The sequence below is a fragment of the Chiloscyllium plagiosum genome, unplaced genomic scaffold (genome assembly GCF_037043375.1).
Source record: "Chiloscyllium plagiosum isolate Xiang-an unplaced genomic scaffold, Cpla_swu_hap1 HiC_scaffold_47, whole genome shotgun sequence".
NCBI classification, from domain to species: Eukaryota; Metazoa; Chordata; class Chondrichthyes; order Orectolobiformes; family Hemiscylliidae; genus Chiloscyllium; species Chiloscyllium plagiosum.
Window position 1 is genome coordinate 14,122,024 of NW_028270185.1, and position 14,955 is coordinate 14,136,978.

Below are 14,955 nucleotides of genomic sequence, written 5' to 3' on the forward strand. Positions count from 1 at the left end.
TTACTGAGATTAAACTTGTAATTGATTATTATAAAAATCCATCTGTTTGCGATGTCATTTAGGGAAGGAAATATGCATTCTTACCTGGTCTGGGCCTACTCCAACCCGAGACACTCAGGGATTGTAGCTGATTCTTAACTGTCCTCTGAAATGGCTTAGCACATGCTTTCGTTTGGGCAACAAATGTTAGCCTAGTCTGCAACACCCACACCCCAAGTAAGAAAATGAAGAAAAACAGTGAATGTGAAAGTCATTACTTTTTTTAAATAATGTTTTTATTGAAAGAAAAAGATTTTTTATAAAATTACAAAATTCCAACAATAATACACCAACAAAAAAACACTACTCTGTATAAAACAAGAAACAACACAAATAAAACTCAACTATTCTCATGTGCAAGATGAACAAATCAGTAAAGGCAATTAATAAATAAATTAATAAATAAAACATCTCAGCACAACAAAGCATTAGCTCCTGAACTCTGAGAGCATTGAGTATTACATATGAATTTATTCAAAATGCTTCCTTTGAGGGTTTCAAGTTCACTAAATCGAATCGTCATGGCTACACAAAACCCCTAGTTAAGATGGCAGATAAATCTACATCCAGATCATCAAAAACGGCCACCATATCTTAGAAATATTTTCAGTTTCTCGGCGTACAGTATTCGTAAGAAAGTCCAAAGGAATATGTTCCATGATTAGCTTACTCCAACCTGACAGACTTGGGGGGGTTTTCAGAGACCCCACACATCAAAATATTTTTTCTCGCTCAAAAAGTGAGAAAATTAAAAAGTCTTTTCCCATGAACATCTAAGGAAGATAAATTGGGTAGGCCCAGGAGAAGAGAGATAGGCTTGCTCTTAGCTTCAATCCCCAAGACCCTCTCTATTACTCCTGCCACAGCACTCCAATATGTATGGAGTCTGCGGCAAGACCACAGACAATGAGTGAGACTATCGATACATATTTTACGCATAGTTGCCATTTGCCAGTGCTGAGAGCCTATAACATTGCCCTTAACCTCAATCTCTAAATATACTGCAGGGTGGTCAGAAATATTAATATTTCCAATTGTGCAAGATCTTACCGAATCCAAGGATAATGCAGAGGTTAGGAAAAGATCAATCCTCGTATGACACTTGTATGGATTAGAAAAAAACGTTAAGTCCGTACCCATGGGGTGGCGATGCCTCCAGACATCCACCAATCCCAATTCCGCACATAAATCCACTAGTTGCTTAGATGGTAAAGAAAGTGTTGAGGGGCCTCCAGGTATTCTATCCATCGCAGGATCCATAAGGCAATTAAAGTCTCCCCCTATAATAATCTGCCATAGTGCAAGTGCGATCAGTTTGGAGAGTGCGTCTATCTAAAGTTTAACGGGATGTGCCGGGGGACAATAAACATTCAAAATACCATACTCTTCTCCATGTATTGAGGCTTTAAGAATGACGAACTGCCCATACTCTTCTTTAATCTGATCTAGCAACTTAAACGGACAATTGTAAGTATGGCCATTCCCCCCCACTCCTAGTGTTGAAGGAGGAGAAATACACCCGATCAAACCCACCCTGCTGCAATTTCAGATGTTCCTTATCATCAAGGTGAGTCTCCTGCAAAAGGGCAATGTCTACACTCTCCTTTCTAAGACTAGAAAGCACCTTTTTCTTCTTAACTGGTGAATGGATCCCCTCTAATGTTCCAGGTACACCATTTGAGGACACAATTAGCTATGACTCTCTGTAACAACATTTGAACTCCAAAAAGAAAGAATTCGACTTACCAGTTGCTGAGCATAAACAAAAAAAAGACTTATGAAGTCTAAAAAATACATAAACTACAACTACTAAAACTAACACACTCATAACTACGTATACAAAAAACCAACAAACTAAACTAAATATAAGACGCAGTGAGGGGTTCTACCCCCTGCCCACAGGGGGCACTTACATATCCCAAAAACAGCCTCATAACTCCTTCCAGCTTGAGCCGCATTCCAGACCCAAGCCAAAAAAGGAAAGAAAAGTAAGATTAGCAAGGAAATTAAAAGTAGGCACTCTACCCATCCCCAAAAATGCATGAACACCCATTAATATCAGAAAAACTTCAGCAACACTTTCTTTAAGAAAAAGAAAAAAAAGACACTATTGCCCACATCCTTTAAGTCATCCAGTCTATTTTAAAGCATCCAAAAAGTTTTTCACTTTTTCTGAAGAGTCAAATGAGTGCACAGACACATCATAAGCGAAACGAAGCACCACCGGATACTTCAAGGAATACTGGATATCAAGGGCTCTGTTTTCTCTTGGCTTCATCAAAGCATTTCCTTTTATAAATCACAGCTGTAGAAATGTCCTGGAAGAACATTACCCTGGCACCTTCGTGAGTTAAGGCTTGTGGATCCTTCCTCTTCACTCTGGAGGCTTTCATAACTTTAACTTTGTCCCTGTAACTGTGGAGTCGCACTAGGACCACGCGAGGGTGCTGGTCCGAAACTGGCCTACCCACCGCAACCCAATGGGCCCTGTCAACTTTCACCCGGCCTGACCCAACCTCCAAGCCAAGAAATCGCGGCAGCCAGCTCTCAAAGAAGCTCGCTGGCTGATTGCCTGATATTCCCTCTGGCAGCCCCGTGACACAGAGATTCTTTTGCCTACCTCTGTTCTCGAGGCTGTTGACTTGTTCGAGTAAGGTAAGGACCTGCTTCTCGAGAGCTCGAATCTGTTCCTTTGAAGAGTCGATCGCGGTGTCCAAAGCTGCGGTCCTTCATTCAACTGCCTCTGTTCGGCATTCAAGGCCTTCAAGCTGCTCCTCATGCTTGTGGAGCACGGACTACATTGGGTCCAGCCTACCACGGAACTCCTCCTCGATCGACAACTTGATCATTTCTCGCAGTTTCATAAACGCTGCACCCAGGGCCTGGTGGGTGAGTGACTCCGACAGACTAGTGGAGGGAGCTGCAGCTGCAGGCAATCTGACATCTCTGGTGAGTGTTCCATATGTTGGGACTTACTTGAATCTTTTACCTTTTGTCATATTTCTTCCATAGAACAGACTTTGTAAAAATATTGTATAGGTTGTATCATTCTTTAAAGGCCAAATTTCACAAAAATAACTTAGGTGGGGAGGGTGAAAGTACTACTTTGCCTGAGGTGAGATGTAGAACTCAGCAAAGCAGACCTTTCAGATTGCTGCCATCTTGGATTCCCAAAGTCATTACTTTTAATGTAATAAAAATTAAACCATGGGCCCTCTTGTGGTGCAGTGGTAGTGTCCCTACCCCTGAACCGAGAGGTCTGGGTTCAAGTCCCACCTGCTCCAGGGGTTTATAATAACATCACTGAACAAGTTGATTAGAAAAATAAATTAAAGGTCAAAACAAGGGCTCTTGTGGCACAATTTGTAGTGTTCTTACCTCTGGGCCGGGAGGCTTAGGTTCATGTCCAAACTGCTCCAGAGGTGTGTAATAATGCCTCTTGAACAGGTTGATTTTAAAAAACGGAAATGCATGAGGTAGGAATACGATGTTTGCGGTCCCTCCAGCTTCATTAACTTATGTACAGAATCATGATAAATTTTTATCCCTCAAGCATTGTTGCTAAACTATTTAACATTCATTCATTATCTCATTGTTACTTGTGGCCATTTGCTGTGCTCAAATTGGTTTGTGTTTTCCTACTTTACAATAATGATGATGCTTTCCAACTATTTAATTGTAAATTGTGGGTTTTGGAATGTCTTGATTTGAGACAATATAAATACAACTCCCTCCTTTTTTGCAGTTGCTTTCATTTCTACTTGCCTATTGAACCCTGATTTTTCCATATTCAATTCCTGCTCTGAACCTTTGTACCCTGACCTGGATATGGCAGAATGAAATGTTTTCTTAACTTTTGAAGCATGAGCAACCTCATTCCTGGTCCTGGCCAAGCAACTTGAAGGAGGAAAAATGAGGGAACTGGTAGCTCTGAAATTGCTGGAGGAGATGGACATGATCAGCTTGGATAATGAGTCCCTGAGATTTTCCTTTGCAGAGTAAGTAGAGGTAAGTGAATATTTTGAAACAGGTGCAGGATTCTCATAGATAAAGGACAGCACTAGAAATACAATGGAATGAAACCATTTATGGAAGCACTCTGGAAGCTTGCAATTTCTCATCAGGCTGGCCATCCCAGGATTAGAGATGTGCTGCAGTTGATCAAGTCTTCTAGTATACAGAGTCATTGAGTCATTCAGCATGGAAACAGAGCCTTAGGTCCAACCATCCATGCTGAACATAATCCCAAACAAAACTAGTCCCACCTGCCTGCTCCTGACCCATATCCCTCCAAATATCTCCTATTCATGTACTTATCTAAATGTCTGTTAAACATTGTCATTGTACCACATCCACCACTTCCTCAGGGAGTTCATTTCACAAGTGAACCACCCTCTGTGTAAAAAAAAAATGTCCACCTTACCTTTTTTAAATCTTTCTCCTCTCACCTTAAAAATGTGCACCCAGTCTTGAAATCCCCCCCGGAAAAGATAACTAGCATAAACTCTACCTATACCCCTCATTATTTCATAAACTTCTCAACCTCCTACACTCCAGTGAAAAAGGTCTCAGCCTTTCTTATAACTCAAACCTTCCATACCTGGCAACATCCTGGCAAATCTCTCCTCAACCATCTCCAGTTTCATATCTTTCCTATAACTGGGCAACCAGAACTGGACATAGCATTGTAGAAGAGTTCTTAACAACCTCTTGTACAATCTCAACATCACTTCCCAACTCCTATACTCAAAGGACTGAGCAGTATGTAATTGGTCTCTTCCTGATTCAAACAAAAACATCTCCACATTTATCACTTTAAAAATGATGATTCAGTCATGTTTCGTGTAATCTCCCCATTTCCCCCTTAGTAAACATGTTTTGATTTAGCCTCCAATAAGGAGGAATCTTCCATTCCCTGCAACATTCTGGTAAATCTTTTCTGAACCTCTCCAGTTTAATAATATTCTTCCTATAACAAGAGTGACCAGCACTGTAAAAGAGGCCTCACCAACAGAGGAATTGGCATTGCTCCAAAATTGAGCCAAATGCTTCTAAGTGCAGTGCAGCTACAATACAATCAGCAACAATCACCATTTATGTGGCACCTTTATTACAGTGAAATGTTGATTATCAAATATTTTATTATTCGTTCATGGGATGTGGTCATCGCTGGTTGGTCCATCATTTACTGCCCTTGAGAAAGTTGTGAGAAGCTGCCTCTTTTAGCTGCTGCAATCTATTTGGTGGAAGTAGGCTCACAATGATGTGAGGGAGGGAGTGGCAGGATTTTGACCCAGCAACACTGCAGGAACAACAATGTATTTCCAAGTCAGGATGTTGAGTCACTTGGACGAGAACTCATAGGTGGTGATGTTCCTAGGATCTGTTGTCCTTATCCTTCTAGATGGTAAATGTCATGTGTTGAGAAGCTGTTGTCTAAGGAGAAGGTGTTTAGAACGGTTGCCTTCATTGTTCAGACCTTTGAGTATAGGAGTTGGAATGTCATGTTCAAGTTGTAGAGGATGTTGGTGAGGCCTCTTTTACAGTGCTGGTCACTCTTGTTATAGGAAGAATATTATTAAACTGGAGAGGTTCAGAAAAGATTTACCAGAATGTTGCAGGGAATGGAAGATTTAAGATATAAAAATTGACTGGGAAGATTGGGACTTCTTTCACTGGAGTGTAGGAGATTGATGAGTGTCCTTATTGAGATTTATAAAATCATAAAGGGCATAGATAAGGTGAATGACAAGGTCTTTTCCCTAGACTGGGGAAGTAATCTTGGGGACAGATTTTTAAAGTGAAGGAGAAAGATTTAAAAGGGACATAAGGGGCAACCTTTTTACATAGAGTATGGAATGAATTGCCAGAGAAAGTGATGGATGCAGGTACAGTTACAATGTTTGAAAGACATTTGGATATGTTCGTAAAAATGAAAGGTTTAGTGGTATACGGGCCAAACACAGGCAGATGGGACCAGTTTGGGAATATGGTAGGTGTGGACTGATTGGACTAAAGGGTTTGTTTCCATGTTGTATGACTGAGACTTGTGAATGTCTGCACTGCATCTTGGAATAATACACTGTTGCTACTGCGCTTTGGTGGTAGAGGGAGTGAATGCTTATTCAAGTGGTAACAATCAAACAGACTGCTTGAACCTGAATGATATCAAGCTTCTTGAATATTGTTGGAGCTGCACTCTTCCAGGCAAATGCAGAATATTCCATCACATTCCTGTCTTGTGTCTTATCACAGACATATGGGGAGTCAAACAGTGAATTATTTGCTGCAGGATTCTAAACCTCTGACCTACTCTTGTAGCCACTTTATTATATGGCTAGTTGAGCTCAGTTTCTGGTCATTGTTAACCCCTAGGATGTTGATACTACATTTGACAACGAGCCACATAAATAGATATTAAGGTAACTGACCAAAAGCTTTGTCAAAGAAGCATTTTAAAAGTGAGAAAGGTGTAAAGGTTTAGAGCTTTGCACCAAGGCAGCTAAATTTATGACTACCAATCATAAGGTTAAATGGATTCCACAGGAACCAGAATTGGAGGAACATGGAACTCTTGGAGTTGATTGATGGAACCAGTTGTTGAAGGAAGCTTTGAGAGTTACTACATTATGTCTGTCAATGGTACATGCTATGTTGGTGAATGCTTACGATGGTGCATGGGATGTCAGTCAAACAGATTACTTTGTCTTGATCGTATTAAGGTTCTTGAATATTATTGGAGTGACACCAGTCCAGATAAGTGGAGAGTTTTACACTCCTGAATTGTGCTTTGTAGATAGTGGCCTAGCATTGGTGGGACAGTAATTGCTGAGGGTCACTGCATATATTGCTGATATCATCATGTATGGAGATTTCCCATGGCTTGAGACAGTGCACAGAGTTATACAACACGTTAACAAACGCTTCGGTCCAACTTGTCCATGCCGACCAAATACCCTAACCTATTCTAGTCTCATTTACCAACACTTGGCTCACTTCCCTGCAAATCCCTCTCACTTATGTACCCATCCAGATGGCTTTTAAATGTTGTAGTTGTACCAGACTTCACCACTTAAAAGAGGGAATTCAGAAAATAATCTGAGAACTAAACCGATCTATGTTTGTGTCTTGGCTATTTTGAGATTGCTGCACATGGAAAAAGGAACTAATAAAGACCCCCAACAATGCTTTACTCAGGTAAGTACACGAAGGTAGAAAATACCAGACACAATTGGTCAGTGCATTGGATATAAGAGTTGGGAGGTCATGTTATGGCTGTACAGGACATTGGTTAAGCCACTTTTGGAATACAGTATTGCAGTCAATTGCGGTCTCCCTGCTATATGAAGGATGTGAAACTCGAAAGTGTTCAAAAAGAATTTACAAGGATGTTGCCAGGGTTGGAGGGTTTGAGCTATTGGGAGAAGCTGAATGGGGTTGGGGCTATTTTCCCTGGAGCGTCAGAGGCTGAGGAGTGACCTCATGGAGTTTTATAAAATCATGAGGGGCATGGATAGGGTGAAAAGCCACAGTTTTTTCCCTGGGGAGGAGGAGTCCAGAACTAATGGACAGAGGTTTAAGGTGAGAAGGAAAACATATAAAAGGGACGTAACAGGCAACTTTTTCATGCAGAGGGTGGTGTGTGAATGGAATGAGCTGCCAGAGGAAGTGATGGAAGCTGGTACAATTACAACATTTAAAAGCCATCTGGATGGGCATATGTATAGGAAGGGCTTAGAGGGATATGGGCCAAATGCTGGCAAATGGGACTAGATTAATTTAGTCTATATGGTCGGCATGGATGAGTTGACTGAAAAGTCTGCTTCCCAGCTGTACATATTAGTGACTCTATATCTGGTCCTAGGCAATGGCCAGATTGGACAATCAAAATAAAATTGTTTTCTATCCACCCTATGCTTTGGGAATTAAAGAGATAAGTCTCTTGATGCAGATTATTCAGCCTCTGTTTTTGTGGCTATAGTATTTACATGGCTGATTTAAATGTGTTTCTGGCCAATGGTAAATCCACAATGTTGACGGTGAGGGATTCAGCACTTAAAACGCTTTGCAATGTCAAAGGAGATGGTTTGATACTGTTTTGTTAGAGTAGTGCCTGCTACTTAAGTGGGCACGTGCCATTTATGTCACACAGCAGTCTAAGACTGAATGTTGTCAGTCTCTTGTTATATGCAAGCTCAGACTGCTTCAGTATCTGAGGAGTTGTGAATGGTACTGAAAAGTGTGCAATCATTACCAAACATACCCACTTCTGACCTTACAATGAAGGGAGGGTCTTTGGAGCAAGTTAAGATGGTTTGGTCTGGAAAACTATTCTGAGGAACCATAGCAGTGATATTCAGGGATTGAAATCATTGCCTACAGCAACCCTAACCCATTTTTCTAGGTGCTAGGTATGAATCCAATAGGTTTCCCGTATTCCAATTGCCATAAATTTTGCAGGGCTCACTGATGCCATCAAATGATGCTCACCTCTTATTTCTATTGTTGATAGTTGAATCATGGTTGCAATGAGATCAGGAGCTAAGTGGTCAGTGTGGAATCTAAACCACATCAGTGAACAGGTTGTTGTTGACCAAGTGCTGCTGGATATATTGTCAATGACACCCTTCGTCACACTACTGATGATTGAGAGTAGACTGAAATAGTGGAAATTCACTTTATTGGATTTATCTTGCTTTTTTGTGACAGTACCTACCTGGACAATTTTCCACATTGTTAGGTATGTGTCAGAGCTGTACTAGAATAGTTTGGCAAGAGATGCAAATAGTTCTGGAGCACAAGTCTTCAGTATTCAAGCTGGTACATTGATTGGCTACAGGGTCTTTGTTGTATATATTATCATTGTAGGTTGTACATTACTCATTTATCACAGAGTGAAGAAATTGTCTGAAGATTAATATCAGTGATGCTGGGTACCTCAGGAAAAGCTGTGTCATCTACTTAGCCCTCTGGTTACAAACATTCTAGCCTTATTGTTTTACACTGACATATTGGGGTTCACTAATATTGAGAATGAGGATGTTTTTGCAGCTTCCTCCTCAAGTTAGTTATTTAATAGTGCACCAGCATCATGTCTGAATGTGGCAGGACTGCAGACCTTCAATCTGGCCTGTTGAATGTGGGAATACTTGGCTCTGCCTATCAGATTCTGCTTTCACTGTTTGCATGTTTGTCCTGTGTAGTGGCTTCACCAACTTGGCAACCAAGTTTTAGCTTTGACAGTCAGTTCTTCTGGTATATTTTCCTATGTCACCTTTGAAGCAGAGTTGGTCTTGTGGCAATGGTGGAGTGAGGGATGTGTTGGGCCATGAGGTTACAGACTGTTGAATATAATTCTGCTACTGCTAATAGCTCAGAATGCCTCTGAGATGACCAGCTTTGAGCTACTATATCGGGATTGAATAAATCCCACTTTACAAGTGTTAGTGGCATACAACACAACGGAGAGTATCCCGATGTGACAGGAACCTGTCCCCAGAGGAATGTGACTGTGATCACTCCTACCAATAAGAAAACATGGGCAGATGCCTTTATGACAAGTAGATTGGTGAGGACGCAGTCAGGTAAGCTTTTCTCTCATCAACTGCCGTAAACCCAATCTGGCAGCTATGTCCTTCAGGAGTCAGCCAGCTGAGTCTTTAATAGTGTCACTCTCGATGAAGTCCCCAGCCAGAGTACATCCAGTACATAATGGGCACAACGCCTCTTCCCAGTAGTACACAACATGGAAGAGTTCTGATATGTTAGCTGAAGAAGAATGATTGGTGGCAACCACAATGTTTTCTTGCTCATATGTTAACTGATGCTATGAGAGTACCAGGATTCTTGTATACCACTGTACCACCCCCTCTGGCCAGTCTGTCATGCAGGTGGGACAGAGCATAGCTATATCAGGCAATTGCTTGGTAAGGCATTAGACGTCCCAAAGAGACATACACCAAACACCACCAATTTCATCAGCAAGGGCAGTATCATTAAGTTAGTGAAACTATGCCTTACCATACACTTCACCTTCAACAACAAAACCTACAAGACAAACCAACGGGACACCCATGAGATTTCCGATATCAGGATTCTTAGCAGAGACAGTAATGCAGAGACTCGAACAAACAGCTCTGCCCACCATCCAACCCAAACTTTGGGTCCAATATTTGGATGACACCGTTGTCATCATTAAATGAAACAAATTAGAGGAAACCTTTAAGATCGTCATTAATACCCTTCCTGGCATAAAATTCACTAAAGATGAGGAAAACAACAACAAACTGCCATTCCTAGATGTTACAGTAGAGAAAACTGCCAACGGAGAACTTCAAACCAGTGTATGCAGGTAAACACATACAGACCAAATATTGAACTACAGAAGCAATCATCCCAACATCCACAAACTAAGCTGCATCAGAACATTATTTCAACAAGCCATCACACACTGCAGCGCAGAGGAAAATCACCTATACAGTGTACTTAAATAAAATGAGTACCCAATGAACACAGTCCGCCGATTTCTGAGCAAGAAACCCAAACAAGCAGACAAAATGCGTCCAGAAACCCTAGCCACTCTCCCCTACATCAAAGACGTTTCGAAAATGACTGCCAGACTACTCAGACCCCTTGGCATCATGGTAGCCCACAAATCCACCAACACACTGAAACAGCAGCTAATGAACTTGAAAGACCCTATGTAGACAACAGCAAAACTAATGTCATTTACAAAATACCATGCAAGAACTATAACAAACACTATAAGGCAGAAAACTAGCCACCAGGATAAATGAACATCAACTAGCCATAAAATGAAATGACCCTCTCTCACTAGTATCCTTACATACAGATAAGGAAGGACACCACTTTGACTTGGACAACACATCCATCCTAGGACAAGCCAAACGGAGACATGCACGAGAATTCCTAGAAGCATGGCATTCCATAAGACCATAAGACATAGGAGCGGAAGTAAGGCCATTCGGCCCATCGAGTCCACTCCGCCATTCAATCATGGCTGATGGGCATTTCAACTCCACTTACCCGCATTCTCCCCGTAGCCCTTAATTCCTTGTGACATCAAGAATTTATCAATTTCTGCCTTGAAGACATTTAGCGTCCCAGCCTCCACTGCACTCTGCGGCAATGAATTCCACAGGCTCACCACTCTCTGGCTGAAGAAATGTCTCCGCATTTCTGTTCTGAATTTACCCCCTCTAATTCTAAGGTTGTGTCCACGGGTCGTAGTTTCCTCGCATAATGGAAACAATTTCCTAGTGTCCACCCTCTCCAAGCTATGTATTATCTTGTAAGTTTCTATTAGATCTCCCCTTAATCTTCTAAACTCCAATGAATACAATCCCAGGATCCTCAGCCTTTCCTCATATATTAGACCTACCATTCCAGGGATCATCCGTGTGAATCTCCGCTGGACACGCTCCAGTGCCAGTATGTCCTTCCTGAGGTGTGGGGACCAAAACTGGACACAGTACTCCAAATGGGGCCTAACCAGAGCTTCATAAAGTCTCAGTAGCACAACGGTGCTTTTATATTCCAACCCTCTTGAGATAATTGACAATATTGCATTCGCTTTCTTAATCACGGACTCAACCTGCATGTTTACCTTTAGAGAATCCTCAACTAGCACTCCCAGATCCCTCTGTACTTTGGCTTTACGAATTTTCTCACCGTTTAGAAAGTAGTCCATGCTTGTATTCTTTTTCCAAAGTGCAAGACCTCGCATTTGCTCACATTGAATTCCATCAGCCATTTCCTGGACCACTCTTCCAAACTGTCTAGATCTTTCTGCAGCCTCCCCACTTCCTCAGTACTACCTGCCTGTCCACCTAACTTTGTATCATTGGCAAACTTCGCTAGAATGCCCCCAAGTCCCTTCATCCAGATCATTAATATATAATGTGAACAGCTGCGGCCCCAACACTGAACCCTGCGGGACACCGCTTGTCACCGGCTGCCATTCCGAAAAAGAACCTTTTATCCCAACTCTCTGCCTTCTGTCAGACAGCCAATCCTCAATCCATACCAGTAGCTCACCTCGAACACCATGGGCCCTCACCTTGCTCAGCAGCCTCCCGTGTGAGACCTTATCAAAGGCCTTTTGGAAGTCTAGGTAGACCACATCCACTGGGTTTCCCCGGTCTAACCTACTTGTCACCTCTTCAAAGAACTCCAACAGATTTGTCAGGCACGACCTCCCCTTACTAAATCCATGTTGACTTGTTCTAATCCGACCCTGCTTTTCTAAGAATTTAGAAACCTCATCCTTAATGATGGATTCTAGAATTTTACCAACAACCGAGGTTAGGCTAATTGGCCTATAATTTTCCATCTTTTGTCTTGATCCTTTCTTGAACAAGGGGGTTACAACAGTGATCTTCCAATCATCCTAGACTTTCCCTGACTCCAGTGACTTTTGAAAGATCTCAACCAACGCCTCTGCTATTTCCTCAGCCACCTCCCTCAGAACTCTAGGATGTAGCCAATCGGGGCCAGGAGATTTATCAATTTTAAGACCTTTTAGCTTTTCTAGCACTTTCTCTTTTGTAATGGCAACCATACTCAACTCAGCCCCCTGACTCCCTTTAATTGTTGGGATATTACTCCTGTCTTCCACTGTGAAGACTGATGCAAAGTACTTATTAAGTTCTCCTGCTATTTCCTTATCTCCCATCACTAGGCTTCCAGCATCAGTTTGAAGTGGCCCAATGTCTACTTTTGCCTGTCGTTTGTTTCTTATGTATTGAAAGAAACTTTTACTATCATTTCTAATATTACCGGCTAGTCTACCTTCATATTTGATCCTCTCCTTCCTTATTTCTCTCTTTGTTATCCTCTGTTTGTTTTTGTAGCCTTCCCAATCTTCTGATTTCCTAGTGCTCTTGGCCACTTTATAGGATCTCTCTTTTTCTTTGATAGATTTCCTGACTTCCTTTGTCAGCCATGGCTGACTAATCCCTCTCCGGATAATCTTTCTCTTCTTGGGGGATGAACCTCTGTACAGTGTCCTCAATTTTACCCACAAATTCCTGCCATTTTTGCTCTACTGTCTTCCCTGCTAGGCTCTGCTTCCAGTCTATTTTTGTCAGTTCCTCTCTCATGCCCTCATCCGACCTTTATTTAACTGTAACAACATTACATCCGATTTTGCCTTCTCTCTTTCAAACTGCAGACTGAACTCTACCATATTATGATCGCTGCTTCCTAAGTGTTCCCTTACTTTAAGATTTTTTATAAAGTCTGGTTCATTACATAGCACTAGGTCCAGAATAGCTTGCTCCCTTGTAGGCTCCATGACAAGCCGTTCCAAAAAGCCATCCTGTAAGCATTCCATGAATTCCCTTTCTTTGGATCCATTGGCAACATTATTTACCCAGTCCACCTGCATATTGAAGTCTCCCATGATCACCGTGACCTTGCCTTTCTGACATGCTTTCTCTATTTCCCAGTACATGTTGCGCCCCTGGTCCTAACCACTGTTAGGAGGTCTGTACATAACTCCCACTATGGTTTTTTTGCCTTTGTAGTTCCCCAATTCCACCTACACAGACTCCACATCATCCGACGCTATGTCATTCAGTGCCATAGATTTAATTTTGTTCTTAACTAACAAGGCAACCCCGCCCCCTCTGCCCACCTCCCTGTCTTTTCGATAAGTTGAAAACCCTTGGATGTTTAACTGCCAGTCCTGACCCCCCCCTAACCATGTCTCTGTGATGCCTACCACTTCATAATCATTCACGATGATCTGTGCCATTAGTTCATCTGCTTTGTTACGAATGCTACGAGCATTCAGGTAAAGTGCCTTAATGCTAACTTTCTTATCATTAGAGATATTGGAAGTCATAAGATGTCCTAAGTTATCCTTCCTTTTTGCTGCATTCTCAGTCTGTCTCAAGTTTAAATCTGCCTGCACATATGCTATCCTGCCGCTTATCTTTCCATTCAAGTCCATACTCCCTGTCGCTTTCACTTTCCCTTCCCCCCAACTCAGAAGTTTAAAGTCCTACTGACCACCCTATTTATCCTCTTTGCTAGAACATTGGTACCTGATCGGTTCAGGTGGAGACCGTCCAAACAGTACAGGTCCCCCCGGTTCCAAAACTGATGCCAATGCCCCATGAAGTGGAATCCCTCTTTCCCACACCAATCCCTTAGCCACGTGTTTACTTCCCTAATTTTCTTATTCCTATGCCAATTGGCACGTGGCTCGGGCAGTAATCCGGAGATTATGACCCTTGAGGACCTGTACTTCAATTTCCTTCCTAGTGCTCGATAATCCCCAAACAGGTCCTCCACCCTAGCTTTGCCTATGTTGTTAGTCCCAACGTGGACCACAACAACTGGATCCTCCCCCTCCCACTCCAATATCCTTTCAAGCCGGTCAGAGATGTCCCGCACCCTGGCACCGGGTAGGCAACACACCATGCCAGACTCCTGATCCAGCTTGCAAAGGATACTATCTGTCCCCCTAATTATAGAATCCCCTATAACAACTACTTGTCTTTTTGCTCCCCCCTCTTGAATGGCCTTCTGCACTATGGTGCCGTGGTCAGCTGGCTCATCCTGTCCAGAACCCTTTTCCTCATCCGTACATTCCAACTGGAACACTATCAACAAACACACTGACTTGGATCCCATTGACCACCCCCTGAGAAAAATAACAGGAAATGATGTCACCACAGGAAATGACATCAACAACCCAAGGAAACCCAAACATATAAATAGAAAGCCGGAAATACCAGCAGTGCTTAGTCTGGAGGTTCACTGAAGATGTTACTTAGCATAGTGATGAAATGTGTGAACATGAACCTTCCAGCTCAGAGATCAAACCTACACCCAGAACCTCAACCTGAGCTACAAATGTTCTCAAAACTGGCGTTTTATTACTGGCTT